General features: G+C 38.9%; 1 long non-coding RNA gene across 1 annotated transcript; it reads left to right on the forward strand.

Moving 5' to 3' along the window:
* Positions 1–6,314: 6,314 nt before the first annotated feature.
* Positions 6,315–10,907, forward strand: LOC114658934 (uncharacterized). Its single transcript, XR_003717479.2, has 4 exons — positions 6,315–6,697; positions 7,856–8,004; positions 9,304–9,473; positions 9,919–10,907. It is a non-coding gene; the product is annotated as an uncharacterized LOC114658934 (long non-coding RNA).
* Positions 10,908–18,955: the final 8,048 nt, after the last annotated feature.

Raw genomic sequence — 18,955 nt, forward strand, 5'->3', positions numbered from 1 at the left:
TACCCTGTAATAAGTTTTCTCACGGAATAAAAAAGGCTTTCACAAAGAAAAAGGTTTGGGGAACGTCCATATATAGTGTGCATTGGACAAAGAAAAGCGCAAAGACTTTTGCAGTAATCAAAAACATGTATCGTTATTTGACATTGTTACAATACAAAATGTAATTTTTATAGAGAGGACAAATTGAGACGGGAAGTGAGTTGGTAGGAGAGGACATCGAAACTGTAGGACGGATACGATGTCATCAAAGGTGAGGTAAGGGCAGTGATGTTATCAGAAGGAGCCGGTAGTAGTGTCATATGGAATGGCCGGATGTGACATTATCTGGAGGTGCTGGATGTGATGTTTTTGGTGGTCATCTTTGGAACCCGGAAGTAACTCATCATTTTTCTTCTTTTTGTGAGATGAAAAGAAAGAGAGAGACAGACTGCCTCCTAAGTGCACGTGTGTGACAACCCCTAGGTATTTAAACTGATCTGCGATGATAAAAGGGAAGGTGTCCAATCTAATATTGTGTGCTTGAGAATTCACTGGAAAGATCACACATTTATTCAAATTAATTCTGAGACCAGAAATCTTTTGAAATTCTGTAAGTGCTGTTAAGACTGCAGGCACAGTATTTTGTGGGTCTGATATATACAGTACCATATCATCTGCATATAGAGACATTTTCTGTTCAAGTCCTTCTCTGATAACCCCCTTTATCTCATAAGCATTTCTACAGTGAACTGCCAGTGGCTCAATGGCGATTGCGAAAAGCAGTGGTGACAAGGGGCATCCTTGTCTGGTACCGCATTCTAGTTTAAAGTAGTCTGAATTAATGTTGTTAATACAAACTGAAGCTTCTGGATTGGTCGTTTGATCCATGCACAAATGTTCTGGCCAAACCCAAATTTCTCCATTGTAGTGAAAAAGTAGTTCCATTCAACCATATCAAATGCTTTTTCTGCATCCAACAATAATAATATCTCCGGGGTGTTTGACTTTGTGGGTGAATATATCACATTACACAGGCGATGAAGACTGGAAGCTAAGTGTCTACTTTTAATAAATCCAGTTTGATCTTGTGATATTACCGAAGGGAGCACTTTCTCCATCCTTCTAGCTAGGACTTTGGAGAGTATCTTAACATCATTATTCAGAAGTGAAATTGGTCTCTATGATGTACATTGTAATAAGTCCTTATTTTGTTTAGGAAAGATGGTAATTAATGACTGGCCAAAAGTTTGAGGTATAATTTTATTGTCTCTAGCTTCTTAAATGTTGCTAATAAAAGGGGAGCTAGCTGAGTTGAGAATTTTTTATAAAATTCAGCAGGGTAGCCATCAGGGCTTGCTGCTTTCCCACTCTGAAGTAAGTTTATAGCATCTAGTAATTCTGATAGTGCCAGAGGTTTATCAAATTCCTCTGTTGGTGATTCCTGGGATTGCACTGCGAACTTCTTGCTTATGGATTTGTTGAGTGAAGATCTTATTAGCTTTCTCTCCATGTTCATAATAATGATATCTTGATTTAAAAATTAGTTATTCAGTTTCTTTTTATTTTTACATGAATGAGTATTTTTCAAGCTTATTTTTACAAAGATTTGGTTATAACAAGAGTATCTACAAATTTAGCTATTTTTATGTAAAAGTATTCAAGTCTAAAATTAATTGGATTAAATCACTCTAAAAGGTTCAAGATATCTGTAATGCTATTGAAACATTAAAAAAGTCCTAGGCTGTGACGAAAGATGCAAATTGTAACTGCAAACAACAATATTCTTTGGGGCAATGTTTAGGAGTACATAAACAGACTCATGTTATTTTTAGTGTAAAATTCATAATCAGGCAGCAGCTTACTGTAAACTATTTCACAAACCTTTATTTGTAAATTATAAACACATAAAAATCAAAAAACAACATTTTGAATGAAACAATGTAATATTTTATAAAAGGAGAAGATTTAACAACACTACCACACTATCTGCAAGTAAAATTAGGTGTCCTGAAACAGTAACAGAAACAGTATTTGCAGATTTACAACAAGGAAAAGAAAGAAAAAAAGAAATACAGGAAAACAGGCTGAGTGAGTGCGGCACAGTCACCGAACCATTGGACTGCAGGTAACTCGCCTTTACTCGGACTCATTTTCAGAATTTCTATCATTGCCGCTGCTCAACACATTCTCTTTTTAATTAGACAGTTCAGACATGAATTTGTTCAGGTCCTGCTGATGTTCAAAATAAAATTTTAAAAAGTCCTGTGTCTTCACCATTCTCCCACATTTCAATGACTTCCTTAACCATGTTCACAAACAACTGCTCTTGTCACATACTCTACCAATTAATGTACCAGCGTGCAAATTCTGAGCCTGCTCTGTGGTTTAGTTCTTGAGCTATGGACTTGTGAAATTTAATGAAAAAGTTAGTCTGGATAAAATCCATTGCCCTCTCATCTCAAGAAATTGTATCTTGGAAAGTATTGCTCTTACATCAAAATAAATTACAGGATGTCTCCTGACTGACAGGGGTGCACCTGGTATTTTTTCTAGAGTCCGAAGTGCGGTGGTCATTGGTTGAGGTGACATGGAATGGCCCTATTTAAATGAAGCTATATTATAAAAGAATAAATTAGAACTGTATCACTGCACAACAATTTTTTTGAAAAGTCTTGCTTCCTGAAGAGTTTTTGCTGATTGTGACAGGTACCTACTGGGTATGCAAAAATATAGTTTTGGTTTTACTGCATCACGTAGGAACTGAGAAAATAGACATTTATATGTTTACTGACAATAACGTATTTAGTCACATTTATGTTTTGCATAAGCTATTAAATTCAACAGAATTAAAAGTGTTTTGCTCCTGATTTTCTTTTGTATTCAATGTCTGGTGCATCACGTTGCAGTGTCCAACAGTAGTCAGCAAGCATTGATGGATTCCAGTTGCCCTGGTATCGTTTCTCCACCGTAGCAATGTCCTGGTGAAACCTTTTCATTGTGTTCGTCACTGACAGCACCAAGATTTGCGGGGAAGAAGTCCAAGTGTGAGTGGAGGAAATGAATCTTGAGTGACATGTTGCACTTCATTGTCTTGTATGCTTTGAGGAGTTTGTCTCTGTTTGGCTCTATAATTAATATTAAGTATTGAAATATTTCATTTATTAATACTTAACAATATTTTGTGGAGCACAAAAGTAATGAGTTCGCTACGAAGAAAAGACGCCATCAGTGGCTTAACTGACTAAGGTGGTTGCTTTTCAAATTCTAAGCGCAGTGTTAGCCCGTGTTTGATCCGAATTAAAGACTCATCAGAATTAATAATAATAAAAAAAATTATCAGGAGTGAAATCTTTATAACCAATTTGAACTAAATAATTTTGAGAGATACTGTGGAAGGATCGCATAAGAGATCTGTTCGGGAATCATCCCCACTTAGAATTGTCATCAAAATGCGATGACTAATTGCATAAGGAAGCTCACGTATTTACATTAATCCATGTTCTATTCATTGCCATTTGATGTCCATGAATCCCTCCATAGAATAAGGTGGTGATAACAAACCCACTGTGGTAGATCAGGTTGAATTTGCTCTGCTGCACCAAACATTCAAAGGTGTCAATCTGGAGCACATCAGAGAGGCTGAGAGACACAGCGCAGATCAGTCACCGGCACACCAACACACAGGGGACACTCCAAAGTGAGCTGTGCATGTATCAAGGTCGGCATTAAAGATCCTCTTGAGTGCTGAGTCAACAGCAGCGGGATAAACACATCTGGACCTGCTGTCGAAAAAGCATTTGCTTTTAACAGCAGCATCCCTCCCTTGTGAACACATCTTCAAGGTCCGGATAGGCGATCAGTAAAAAGTTTTCTTAGTCACAGCACAGTGCAATAATAAAACATTTCCTAAAACACATAAGAGAGCTGTCCAATCTGTATCATTCCTAAGTAATCTTCCATTTATAGAGGTGCAATCCCAGTTACTAACACATTTACAGTGTAGCTCTCTCCCCAGCACTCAAAGTAAGAATATATTCCACCTTATTAATTTAATATTTAAAAATTTAAACTGCTAAACCCGCCATCAACAAATATTTTTTTTGTTATAGACATAAAACAAGATGCCCATTTCCATTTGATACATCTTTACTAGTGTTCTCGCCTTGCTCTGCCTCGGTCCACGGTGGAATTTTCTGTTAAATGAAAAAAAAAGAAAAACAGACTCTTTTGTGTGACAATTCACAACGGGGGGACGTGGGACCCGAACCCACGCAAGCCTTATTATCGAGCGGCAACGCTACAGCTGCACCACTACAATTTTCAGCAGAGTGGATGTATATAATGTATGTTTTTTTATGTATGTATGTATATAATGAAGACAAAACAATTATATATAGATGTATATTTATATGACATATGTTCAGTGTTGCATGAAAACATTGCATGAGGCGAAGAATGGATATTTATGAGTATTATAGTGAGAGATGTGTTGTCACGCGTATTACTAAAGCTCTTCTTTGCAGAATTATGCATTCTACAAGTTGGCATTTGTATGATGTATAATTTATAGTTTTATTTTTTGCCACAAAGTATTATCGGGCACAATCATTTAAAATGTATTGATCATCCACAAACATTCATTTCACCTGGGAATTCTGTCGAGTTTTTGAACTCTGTTGATGCCATATGCACTTCAAAGGGGAGCTCGATGAATAATGATTCGAAGCACTAAGCAGACATGCGTACTGGAATCGTCAAGCTTGGTTAGAAGCACTGAGCAGACATGCGTACTGAGATTGCATCATGACAGGGCTTCGAAGCCTCGAGCAGACATGCGTAGTACTGAGCTCACATCATGACAGGGCTTTGAAGCCTTGAGCAGACATGCATAGTACTGAGATTACATCATGACGGGGCTTCGAAGCCTCGAGCAGACATGCGTAGTACTGAGATTGCATCATGACGGGGCTTCAAAGCCTCGAGCAGAAATGTGCACTGGGTTAACAAAGGCTTCGAAACCTCGAGCAGACATGTGTAGTACTGAGATTGCATCATGCTTCGAAGCCTCAAGCAGACATGCGCACTGGGTTAACAAAGGCTTCGAAGCCTCGAGCATACATGCGTAGTACTGAGATTGCATCATGACAGGACTTCGAAGCCTTGAGCAGACATGCGTAGTACTGAGCTCGCATCATGACAGGGCTTCGAAGCCTCGAGCAGACATGCGTAGTACTGAGATTACATCATGACGGGGCTTCGAAGCCTTGAGCAGAAATGTGCACTGGGTTAACAAAGGCTCCGAAGCCTCGAGCAGACATGCATAGTACTGAGATTGCATCATGCTTCGAAGCCTCGAGCAGACATGCGTAGTACTAAGATTGCATCATGACAGGGCTTTGAAGCCTTGAGCAGACATGCACACTGGGTTAACAAAGGCTTTGAAGCCTCGAGCAGACATGCATAGTACTGATATTACATCATGACAGGACTTCGAAGCCTCGAGAAGACATGCGTAGTACTGAGATTGCATCATGACGGGGCTTCGAAGCCTCAAGCAGACATGCGCACTGGGTTAACAAAGGCTTCGAAGCCTCGAGCAGACATGCATAGTACTGAGATCGCATCATGACAGGGCTTTGACGCCTCGAGCAGACATGCGTAGTACTGAGATCGCATCATGACAGGACTTCGAAGCCTCGAGCAGACATGCGTAGTACTGAGACTGCATCATGACGGGGCTTCGAAGCCTTGAGCAGACATGGGTAGTAATGAGATTACATCATGACAGGACTTCGAAGCCTCGAGCAGACATGCGTAGTACTGAGACTGCATCATGACGGGGCTTCGAAGCCTCGAGCAGACATGCGTAGTACTAAGATTGCGCACTGGGTTAACAAAGGCTTCGAAGCCTCGAGCAGACATGCGCACTGGATTAACAGAGGCTTTGAAGCCTCGAGCAGACATGCGTAGTACTGAGATCGCATCATGACAGGCTTCGAAGCCTCGAGCAGACATGCGTAGTACTGAGATCGCATCATGACAGGACTTCGAAGCTTCGAGCAGACATGCATAGTACTGAGATTACATCATGACAGGACTTCGAAGCCTCGAGCAGACATGCACACTGGGTTAACAAAGGCTTTGAAGCCTCGAGCAGACATGAGTAGTACTGAGATTGCATCATGACGGGACTTCGAAGCCTCGAGCAGACATGCGCACTGGGTTAACAAAGGCTTTGAAGCCTCGAGCAGACATGGGTAGTACTGAGATTGCATCATGACGGGGCTGTCGCTACCTGATCTGCGGTGCCTAGTCGATTTGCGCGCGCATGCATGCGCAGAGCTTTACTATTACGACCCTGCCCGATCTGTGTTTTTTTACTTTACGACACGAGTCCCCATCCGATTTGTCTCGCGCACGCGCTCTCTGCTTAATTAAAATTCATTTCATGACGCTATCCGATTTGTTCTGCGCATGTCTAATGTTTTACGACACACGTCTTTTGTCAGGTTTGACTTGTACTTGTGAGTCATTTTTGTGTTGTCGTTTATCTCCGTCTGTAAGTGGACTTGTTACTGGAAAAGATGGAAACTTTTGAATTTTATAACGTCTTGGAAGATGTGTCGCCTGAAAAATTGAACTCCAGTCGAATGAAGAGGGAGCGAAATGAAATGCGACGTGTGTCTGTGAACTTTATAATGGACATGTGTAGCTTTTTGTAAGTAAATCATTTTTAGTTGCAATACTTTGTAATCTCATAGTTTAATCGTAAAAATCACAGCATTTTCCGTGTTTGGGTTAATGGATTAATGTCTGTAAGTCATTTATTTCGTAACACCCTATAAGCATTTGGTGGTGTGTTTCTTTTAACATTTGTCCACATTTTTTTATCTTAAAGAGTGAACAGAGTGCTAATTATTAAGCAAAACAATGTAATCGAGGTGTTGAATTAGGAATAGAATTAAGAGTGCATGACTGACACTCGACTGGTGTAAAGTGTGCCCTCCGAAGCCATTGGTATTTTTTATTATGTTGATATCAGATTACATCAATATAAGGGTATATCGATGAAGGTTAAATTACTTAGGAGAATAGCAACAACTAACTTATTACAAGAAAGAGGGATGTAGATAATAGCATTACAAATTGTTAATGAAGCAGCTCAGGATCTTACACGTTTTAATTGCTTTAGTGTGTTTTCCATTTTTAAAGCTATTTCTAGCATATTAATGTCCATACACAAAGATGTAATAGGGGGTCTTACATTCTGAACTTTACACTTATGAGTAGGAAATTTATGAAGCAAGGAAACCGCAGTTACTGCATTTTCTAACATTTAGTCTTCAAAACTGTATACAGAAGAAGAACAAGAATTAAATAGTGACATATTGTTTTGTCATTCAAGACAGTAACAGGAATAAATCTTTATGAAACATTTTGGAATAGGAGCAGAAGTAAGAAATGTGAGAGGTGATTTGTCTTCATTTGTACAAAAACATTTCGGGGATAAATTAATGTCAAACTTATGAATTAATCTGTTAGTTGGCTACTATTTATTCATAATTTTGAAATGGATTTCTTTAACCTTGTTTGGTAGAAAAAACTTCTATGGCACAAAACAGGCAATTTTAAAATTTATGTCCAAAGCCATCAGAGTATTGTGGTGTGTGTCTGATGTGGCACAGTGACAGGCTGGGCACCTGCTGTTGTCACGTGTCATTAGCTTATCGTTTAAGCTGTTGGTTTAGGAGGAGTACACACACATACATTTAACTGAATATAATGGAGAAGGCTTGCTCCTTAGAAATAACATTTCTTATTGCTGCAGTTAGAAAAACAATGCCCCTTTATTATATATTTTTTCTTGACCCTACAGGATGCCCAGTGGTAACCAGCCTACCATGTGGCTCAACAGATGCCAGTGTACCCGAATACTGAGACACAATTGGATGTTCTTTTCCTCTGCTTTTAAGATTCCCAGTTTGGGATAATGTGCAGTTCATGTTAGATTTGCTATTTCTACAGGTAAGACAACTGCATAATTCCTGCAAAGCCTCCCCATATTTATTACTTGATCTGTAATATTTTTCTGCCTTGAATACTGACCTCTATGTCTGCTCACTCTGTCCAGTAACTAACACGGCTTTTTAATTTTAAACAGGAAAGCCTCAGAGTGTGAATCCTCGCAAACACAGAGACTGAGGCACATCAGTACCAGCAGTCATAAAATGGGAATGTTGTTCCGTTTTGCAAAATAACATTTATTTTCTTAAGTTACTGTGCTTTGTTGTTGGATTTTGAAAGAACCAAGACTTAATTTTAACTTAAAACAAAACTAAGGCAGGAGAGAAAACGAAGATGTTTTCATGTAAGTAATGACACCTGAGCACAGCACATTAGAACTTCAGATATACAGAGATTGTAACACAATGTCTACTGTATTCATAATGTAAAAGCAAAAAAAATGATGCTACATATAAGGACAATTAAGTTGGGTTTCTTTCAAAATCCAACAAAAAATAACAGTAATTAAAAATAATATTGTTAGTTAGACTTTACTCTAAGCAGAACTTTATCTATTGTGATGGTTTACCTTGGTAATAATTGATCTACAGGTTGTGAGGGATGGCCGGCCATTCATCCCGGCCAATACCCCCAGGCCGGTAGATGGAGCACTCCTTGCAACGTGGAGATGCCCTGAATTCCAGCAGGGCATCATGGACTATGGAGTTTTAATATACAGCCCTGCTGGATAACATCGGGGCTGCCAGGAGTCACTGCAGGGAGGCTCAAGGACTTATACGTGCCCTATAACTCGGAAGCACGTCATAATCATATGACCAGAGGGAACGACGTGTTTCCAGGTTGAAAAGAAGGACTTTTTATCTGACCCGGAAGTGATAAGAAATCACATGGACTGTAAGATGGGAAATACTTCCGGGTCAGGGAATATAAAAGGACGATGGGAAATCCCAGACATTGAGCTGAGCTGGGTGGAAGGGTGGCAACGCGTCTGGGAGTGGAGGATTGTGTTTATTGTTATTTGATTATTGATTTATTGAGTATATTTATTTATTGAGTATTGCGGAGAGGAGGGTGCTTTGTGCACATTTATTATTATTATTATTATTAATAATAAACTATTATTTGGACTTTTATCTGGTGTCTGACGTCTAGTCTGAGGGTTCAAGGGGTCACGGAGACCTTAATCTGTCACAAGGTGTACCAAGAAAGAAGGCAGAAGAAGAAGTAAGGGTACACTTTATTAATGTTTGAACTCCGTGAGTAAACATCATGTATCTACTGTGTTTATGTTTTTAACAGTTACAGTGAAGTAGAAGAGTCCGGTCGTGTTATGGGGCAGCAGTTGAAGAAGAATGATGGAGAGATGTGTGCCATGTTGAAGTATCGGCTGGTCCTCCTGCCCGCTCTTCTAGAATCCTCCATCTAAACCTCTGCTCTGATCTGCTGTGCCTTTGCCAAGTGATCACGAGGTACTGGCCTATTTTGTTTTTTTTTTCTTCTGAAAACTGTCTCGGCCTCATTACACTGGCTGCCTGTCTCACACAGAATTGATTTGAAGGTTCTATTAAATAATTAGCAGGCTTTGAGTATTTTAGACCCTGCCTGTATTTTGGAGTGTCTGCCCCCAACATTTCTTTTCTCAAACGTTGCTTTGCTTTTTATTCAAAGATCAACCATAAAAACTGGCAGCTTTTTGTACTCATGCAACAAACTCTGGAATGCTTTGCCAATGGAGAAGTGCCAGGCTACAAATGTCAAGCATTTCGAAAATCTTCAACAAGTCCACTTTTCTAATTTGTCTTTTTCTTAATTACTTGCATTGGTTGTAATAGATTAGAAATGGTACTGTGTACACTTTGTAAGCTCTGCACTGGGCACTAACCTCTGCTGTGTTTCTCTGTTGTTTTTTTCCAGTTTATTGCAATGGTGCTCCCCCTGCGTCTCCACCGTCTGTTAAATCAACTCCAAGTGCCTGTGACAGAAGAAAAGTTCACAAGATGTCCTGAAATGGAATTGTGATTGGAGTGAAACGGCCACAATTATGTATGTTGGGATGTGCAGAGGGGTCTGTGTGGGCTTTAGCTTGGGACCCCCAGAGGTTTATTATCTCTGGCAACCTTGAAAGCTGCAAGTTTGTCTTTGTCCCCAGCCATTTGACCAGGCAGTGTATTTATTACAAAGAAAAAGGACCCCTCCATTTGCTTCTTATTTACTTTTATAATACCTTCAATTTTCTTTGTAACTGTATATTTTTGTAGAGCAATTTGAGCTACACTTGTAAGCAAAGGTGATATAAAAATATTATTAGTGAACAAATGTTAAGGGACAGATCAGGAAAAATGTCTACATTTTTAGTTTAAATAGAACAATGTTTTATGAAATATTGCTGGATAACAACTCTTTGACTCTGAGTAGCTTAGTATCTTGTTCATAAAGCTAAAATAGCATTTTTTCCTTTTTTGACAAATTTAATGATTCACTTTTATTGTGTTCAAAACCTTGGCTAACATTTTTTTTAAATACTAAGGTAAAAATCTGTAAATATATTTGTGTTCTCCTTCCCTAATAGTTTTTAACACCTCCCCTTGTTGGCCATTTTCATTGTAGTTGTGTTCTACTTAAATGCATTCACCATTTATACATCTTTATGATTACTGAATTTTCTACTCATAATTCACATACAGTATATATACATATAAATATGGGTGTGTGTATAATTTTTTTTTTGAGAAACATTGTTCACAGATTTTTCACTTTTATTTTTAAATGTACCATTTATTTCTTCATTAAAAATGTATGAATAAGTGTATCGTATTTCCTTTTTTTTAAGTTATAAAAATGAACTGGCTCTGTATCAATATGGGTGAATAAAACCATTGACATGAGATGTGTCTGCACACAAACAGCGGTGTTATGTTGATTAAACTTGTAAGGAAGAATATCACTGCCCTCTGTCCACATGGTGTTCATCATAAACTGAACTATTTCATGCTGTTTAAATTCTGCTCAGTAGAGGATATTTTATTTTACAGCTGTTAAATTCAGTTCAGTTTTATTATATTAACTAGCAAAATACCCGCGCTTCGCAGCGGAGAAGTAGTGTGTTAAAGAGGTTATGAAAAAGTAAAGGAAACCTTTTAAAAATAACGTAACATGATTGTCAATGTAATTGTGTTGTCATTGTTATGAGTGTTGCTGTCATATATATATATACATACATATACACATATATTATATAGCAAAATACCCGCGCTTCGCAGCGGAGAAGTAGTGTGTTAAAGAGGTTATGAAAAAAAAAGGAAACATTTTAAAAATAACGTAACATGATTGTCAATGTAATTGTGTTGTCATTGTTATGAGTGTTGCTGTGTTTTATATATATAAAATACACACACACACATATAAACATATATATACATATACACATATATATACATATCTACATATATATATATATATATATATATATATATATATATATATATATATATACATATACACATCCACATATCAACATATATATATACACATATATACACACACACACGCTTTATGGGTGATGATTGTTTTACTCTTTTTATCTTTATTTTATTTTATTGTAGAATCAACTCGTATCTGCGCACAGCAGGGCAGCCGTGGGCGGATGCGTATGGTGTATTCACTCCATGTTATCGTGCATTGCGCTGTCAGTGGTATTTTGATAAAAGAATTTGAACAACATATAAGAAGCGTATAAATTATTAAACAGTAAAACATTAACATTTAAGAAGTAAAGTTACATTAAGTACTACTGCACTGCCTTCGGGTATACCTCATTTTTTGTTTGCCCATTACATGCTTAAATGTATACATTTTTTGGTGCACCAACCCAAGAACACGCAACATAGAACCGAGCGTGGGAGAAGCATGGATTTTAAACACGCGTTCAGTTCCTCTGCTGGTCTCCCTCGTGGAATAACTGGTAATGTTTGACTAAAATGTATAGCGAGTAAAACGACATTACCTCCTATTTTTTTTTTTACGATCTCTGAGATCTTGCTTTTTTCGGTTCAAGGCTTCATAAGCTCTTTTATGTTGTATGGTGTACTTATCCCAAACCATCATCTTTGAATGTTGCAAGACTTTCGCCTTGTATGTAGATCGGGGTAATTACATTCATTGCATTCCTAGTCTGAATCACAATGTGATTGTATGGGTGGTTACCTGCCACTGTAGGGTTGCCACCCATCCTTTAAAATACGGAATCGTGCCGCGTTTGAGAATGAAATTGCGCGTCCCGTTTTGAATCAATACTGGACGGGATTTATCCCGTATTTTTTTTATAATTTTTTTTTTAAAGCAGCGTCTCATGCAAATCATCCGACACGTATTTTATGAAGATGCCTCCTTTCCTACTTTTGATTGGGTAATACTTGATGTCATCGTTAGTTTGATTGGTGTTTTTAACTGTCCAGTGAGGAGGGCGTGTCTTTTAAGTAGAGTGTGCAAAGTGTTGGCACTGAGATGTGGCGTGAGCGCCATAGTTGAAGCCCCTAACGTTGCGGTCAGCAAGTCGGCTAACATCCGCCATGTGCCATCTTTCAGTTGCGAGAAGCAGATCATAGAATGGTTGAAACTGTTGCCCCTAACGTTGCGCCACGGCGTGTGGTTCGTTTATACCTCGTGTCTTCTCATTAAACTTTTATCTCGCGAATATGTTATTGCAATCCGCAGCGGGAGCGTTTCTATAAACTTAATTTAAACTTACGTTTTACACTTACGTTTTACACCGTGCTTTGTTTCCCTTATGAACATGCTTGTATGCTTCACTCGCTGTATGCTGTTCGCTGTTTCCGGCTCTTCCTCCATTTCCCCCTACTTTGTTCTTTTATCTCGCGAATATGTTATTGCAATCCTTAACGGGAGCGTTTCAATAAACTGATTGAAAATAGTTTTGCATTTACCTTTTTAGTAAAAGGCGAGCTTTTAAGTCTGAGAAATCACCCCGTAAATGCACACGTTTAATTGCACATGTGTTAATATGTATGGTTACACAGTATTAAAAGACAGTGAACAACGTCAGTTACCTTTGTTCCCGCGTTTGATAAAAGGTGAGCTTTTAAGCCTGAGAAATCACCCTGTAAATGCACACGTTTAACTGCACATGTGTTAATATGTATGCTTACACAGTATTAAAAGACAGTCAAAAATTAACGTCATTTACCTTCGTTCCCGCGTGTGTCTCGTGCTGTAAATCTCTTCCTTGTTTTTAGTTCACGTGATTACGTAGGAGGCGTGATGACGCGATACGTGACTCCGCCTCCTCCATTACAGTGTATGGACAAAAAATATGTTCCAGTTATGACCATTACGCTTTGAATTTCGAAATGAAACCTGCCTAACTTTTGTAAGTAAGCTGTAAGGAATGAGCCTGCCAAATTTCAGCCTTCTACCTACACGGGAAGTTGGAGAATTAGTGATGAGTGAGTCAGTGAGTGAGTGAGTCAGTCAGTCAGTGAGGGCTTTGCCTTTTATTAGTATAGATAGGCAAGTTGGTTTCTCAGCAGGTTTTACAGAGACACCTTGAAATAACATTAAAAAACACATCACTAAGAACAAATGTATTATAAATATGAACTATAGCAGCAAGCACTTACTGTAAAAAAATAGATCAAATACATTGATTCAAGTGATAGATAACAGCTCACTTCCTTAATTTAAATCTGTGGATATAAAGTTAAACTTCTTTGTAAGATTAATAGCCATTGGAATAAATGAGGATTTGAACCGGTGGCTTTATACTCTTCATTTCTTCAGCATCTGACCTGATTGCACAACTGAGAACGAATTAAAGAATTTTAACAAGTGGACAGTCACAGTTAACACTAAGGGGAAATGCAACACAGTGTTCATTCTTTTCTTTTTTTGAAAAAGGACCATATATTTCTATAACACTGGTTGGATACATTAGGTTTTGTAAACCTGATGCCTGAAGACAAATGGCAATTTTATTAATAATAATTGATGTCTAAGGATATTTTTAAACAAACACAATTTGCTCATAAGAGGGAAATTGCAACAATAGATCAAAACGGAAAGGAAACTTTATATGATTTATTACGTGAGTGGGAAAATAAAAACACTACACATTTTATACATATATAAACATATATATATATATATATAGTACCTGCCAAATAATACAAAGAGTACACAGTGTGTTTCGCCCTAATTGGGGCTTATCAGGTGTGCACACCTAAGCTTCCTCTTATGGCGATTGAACATTGGACATCAACGTTACGCCACAAAGGCTGCTTCGTTTATTTTGCAGGATGAATATTTTCATTATGGTCAACTAATGTGGAACTAAAATGAATAAACCGTAATGTCAAGTTGTACTGCATGCACATTTCTGATCAGGCTGTGCTGTAAAGTGGATTTTTTTGTTTTTAATGTTTTTTTCATTAAGCGCATGCGGTGTGTGTCACTACCTGGTTCCCGTTGCCGGCACGATCTGCGTGCGCGTGCGTATTGAAAGGTTACGTCATCACACACTTTACGGTGCTGTCCAATCTGTTTAAAGCATGCGTGAACACTTTACGGCATGTTAGGCTTTCAATACGCCTGCGCGTGCAAATCGGGTAGGCACGCAGATCAGGTAGCGACAGGGGCTTCGAAGCCTCGAGCAGACATGCGCACTGGTTACTGAATCTTTGCGAAGCCTCAGCACACTCAAAGGCATTGACCTCTAGATTTTTGAGAGTCTATCTGACATTTAACTCTCTAGTTATATTTTCTAATTCATATTGACATTACACATTTCAGTTAATATAGTTAAACTACAGTTCAGGTAGTTGCTGAGAATTAATTATTGTCTTGTGGATTTCTGTGATTTCCTTTGCCTGATACATAGTGTCAAAGATATATTGTCATATATCAACTTTATATATATAAAAAGATTAGGCAAATCGTGCAACCTTTTTATGGAACACTTAATTTTGTTCAAAACCGTACGTTTTATAGTATACATCTATAAATATAATTTTTTCGTCTTCATTAGGAGAATACAACAATGATACTCTCGTGTCAATTAAACCAATTTAACGTGCATATGTCAAACAACATATTGCTACATCCGCCGCAGTAAGAACAGTAATAGTAGTTCAGTTGTGCGGAGCTCGTTAATTATCCCAATTAGGTGGTTCAATGGTATTGCAACTGTCTTTCAGTAAAACACCAGGGGTTCACGTCGTTAATCCTCCTCTGGTGAAAGGTTTTTTTTTTCAATTCTTCAATTTAACAAAATTGTCGAACTTGGACGGATAGCGAGCAAATCGAGCTATCAAGGGAAAGTTGGGCCGCCATAGTCGGGCAGGGGGCCCACATACCTAATTATATTGTGTATGTAAAGAGTTTCACTGTAAAACGTAATAAGCTTCATATTTGTGTGTTTGGAGACCCTGGTGTTATACTGAATTTGTTTTGTAGAAAAACAAACTACTGTGCAGCATGCCTAAATGTGTCTTTTCGTTTCTGATCGCTATACGGCACTTCCAACTTGGGACAATTCGCTATAAACAGTTTCAGCCAATCAGCCACTTCTAAACATGCAGAATGACAGTGTGAACCTTTATTTTAGTGGCGCAGCATCTTTGTATCACTCAGTCATTGTCCTGTTAGACTATTTACTGTTAAGTGCTGCTTGAGCTACCGTTTATAGTACAACAGGGGGGTATTATCCGTACGTTGCTTAAATCATCCGAGATCAGATGTCACATCTTGGATGAGTTAATGCCAGTGAAACTCATCCTGGATAAGTCGGTTTTTCAAACGCAGCCGTGTAGTAGATTAGTCTAGCTGTATCTAGTCATCCGAGATGAATGCGCGTGCCCGCGCTGAGTGAAAAGCCCATATATATTGAGTCTAGAAAACATGATCAGCAAGTCTTTGATAGGCTGTAGCAAAATGACGAAAGAACGGGTGCATTTTTATCACACAAGCGGAGCAAGACCTTTTATTCAAAAGGCATTAAGAATTTAATTTAATATGCACAAGGGGTAACACTGCAAAAGTAGCCCAAACCAGAAAAGACGGCTAGCAAAAAGTGGCCGACAAATCAAATGCTAAGTAGTGTGCATTGTACTTACTGAATGCAGCGTTTCATTTCCTATGTGCCAGATTAATTATTATTTAATATGTCATAATTCCAGATCAAATGTGAGCACAAGGAGAACATGGGAACAGGTTAAAGTGAAGTACAAGAATATACTTCAAATTGGTAAATATTGCTATATAACTATTTAAAGAATTGTTGACATAAAGAATCATATATAATATAAAAAACATTAATTCTAAAGCTAATAAGAAGGCAGACAAGCAAAAAACAGGTGGAGGTCCACACGGTCCAGACCTAACCCCTGCAGAAGAATTGGCTGTCCAGCAAAATGCCCATCGCCCTGTTTCTGAGGGCATTACAGGGGGAAGCTCCTCCTCACACAGCCAGCCCTAGACAATTTCGGGCCCGAAGCAAACTGATACCGAGGGCCCCATAAGGGGCCCTGACCCCTGCAGCTAGGTCGTCCGGGGTAGAGCTCCGGCCGCCAAGCGATTTCCTGCATTCTGAGCTGCAGAAATGCATTTTCCCGGCATCTACAACCATCACTTTTTGACGATTTCCGTTTGACACTGACAACTGTAACCGTAACACACTGACAGGAGTCAAATTTGCAGGCTGTCAGTGATGGAGGTCGGAGCGGGCCTGCATAAATGTCTTTAGTGACGACACGTGGAGGTAAATAGGTAGGCCAGGCACTTTTTTTTTTTTGCTATTTATATTTTTTATATATTTTTTTATTTTATGACGATGAGATCCACATTACTTTGTTTTTACATTTTTATTCGGTTTTAAAGCTTGTTTTAATACTTTCGAGATATTCAGATTTCCGTATAAAATAACTTACCAGCAGATATTGAAATCTATTTCACACAAAAGACACTTTTCGAACCTTGGCACTGGCAAACTCATGAATAAATTCAGAATAATCAAGAGATTTGACTATCTCTTGCTCAATTGAAATCAATGCCAGACTATTCAGACGTTCGTGGCTCATGGAGCTTCGCAAGTAATTTTTGATAAGCTTGAGTTTTGAAAAACTCCTCTCCGCCGAAGATACCGTTATAGGCAAAAACCTTGGGCGCAATGGGCCCAAAGTGGTCGCTTCGTTCGCTTCGCCCTAAGGTCACTTCATTTCAGGTAAAGGATGGTCATTGCATATATTTGTCATCGTTGTGTGCCATAGGTATGTTCCATATAGCCCTCTATTTGTTGGGTCAGTTGCAGGGAATGTCATATCCCTACAACCTGCGTCTGACAAACGAGATATTGACGAAGGTCAAATATTTGATGAAGACACTGTGTCTGATTATTCGGATCTGCGTACAATCCACTGCCCCAATCACATTTGGAAATCCTGGGTAATGAGAATGTTAGGCTGATTGTGGGATTCTTTATGGAGCTGTGGGTGTTTTTGCCTGTGTATTACCTACCTGCAATGGCATGAAACACCTCTTTTATTGTCTGCACACACAGGTGTCCAGGAAGCAATATGAAAACCCGAAGGAAATATTTCAGAGCCAAACAGAATTTACGAATTGCCTGGCAAACTGCACTTTTTGATAGATTTTCCGCATCGCCTACAGTATATAAAAAGTGCCGCTTGCAAAAACCTCAAAGCAATGCCTACTGTCTGTGTGGTTGTGAGAGCCCGACTTTGCCGAGTTTGATTTTGAATATAAGGTCCTAATAAATTTTTGAGGTACAATATTCCCCCCTGGCTAAAGCGGTATCTTTTGAAAAGAACTTCCTCCGGGAGTAATAAAGGATCTTGCCGATCAAGCAAAACCCTCTCTATATGAAATTCTCTTCTTATAATTTGCGTACCGATATCAATTGGTCGCTCATTCATGTAAGGCAAAGTCATGACTGAATGAATTCCACGCACCGACACTGATTAAGTGTGTGAGCTAATCCTTGTTTACGTCGAACAAACCTGCTCCGAGCAGGTTTGAGGATTTGGATGTGTTGCTATGACAACACACAGCAAGAGTTTCGAAAAAACGACAAATCCAGGATCAGGCCAAATCGTCAACAATTACATCCGGCTAAACGAGTAATCCACGTACGAAAAATACCCCCCAGGTGGCCTACCTAGTTCTTAAATTGATATTGAAATGCGCACACAAGTCTCCTAAATTATTTATTGAAATGCCTACGTTTACAGTGTCCGTTTTAGGAAGTCGTAATTTTTACTTGTTCCTGTTATTAGGAATTATAATTTCTGTGTCACATATTATTCGTTACTACTCACGAGTCCCGCATCATTGAGATTCTGTTTTATGTTAATTGAACCGACTATAGCAGACTTGTCATGTTCTTAAAATGACTTTATTGATTTGATATTGACAGTTAATCATAAGGTCAAAAATCAAGGAGGATGTGAGTTTGCATGAACTGTGCTGTTTCTTTTTTTTCGTGACATTGCGTCAGTAGAGAGTGCGTCACGTTAACAATGCATTCTGTCCTAAATGACAGCGCACACGCTTTTTTATATTTCCTAAAGGTCAATGTGTCTCAGTTTGCTCGTTAAAATATTTTGACAGTGTATTTTAGTGAGAATGATTACAAACAGGCGGCACGGTGGCGCAGTGGGTAGTGCTGCTGCCTCGCAGTCGGAAGATCTGGGGACCCGGGTTCACTTCCCGGGTCCTCCCTGCGTGGAGTTTGCATGTTCTCCCCGTGTCTGTGTGGGTTTCCTCCGGGCGCTCCGGTTTCCTCCCACAGTCCAAAGACATGCAGGTTAGGTGGATTGGCGATTCTAAATTGGCCCTAGTGTGTGCTTGGTGTGTGGGTGTGTTTGTGTGTGTCCTGCGGTGGGTTGGCACCCTGCCCGGGATTGGTTCCCTGCCTTGTGCC

This window comes from Erpetoichthys calabaricus, chromosome 10 (assembly GCF_900747795.2).
Source record: "Erpetoichthys calabaricus chromosome 10, fErpCal1.3, whole genome shotgun sequence".
In the NCBI taxonomy this organism is placed as follows: domain Eukaryota; kingdom Metazoa; phylum Chordata; class Cladistia; order Polypteriformes; family Polypteridae; genus Erpetoichthys; species Erpetoichthys calabaricus.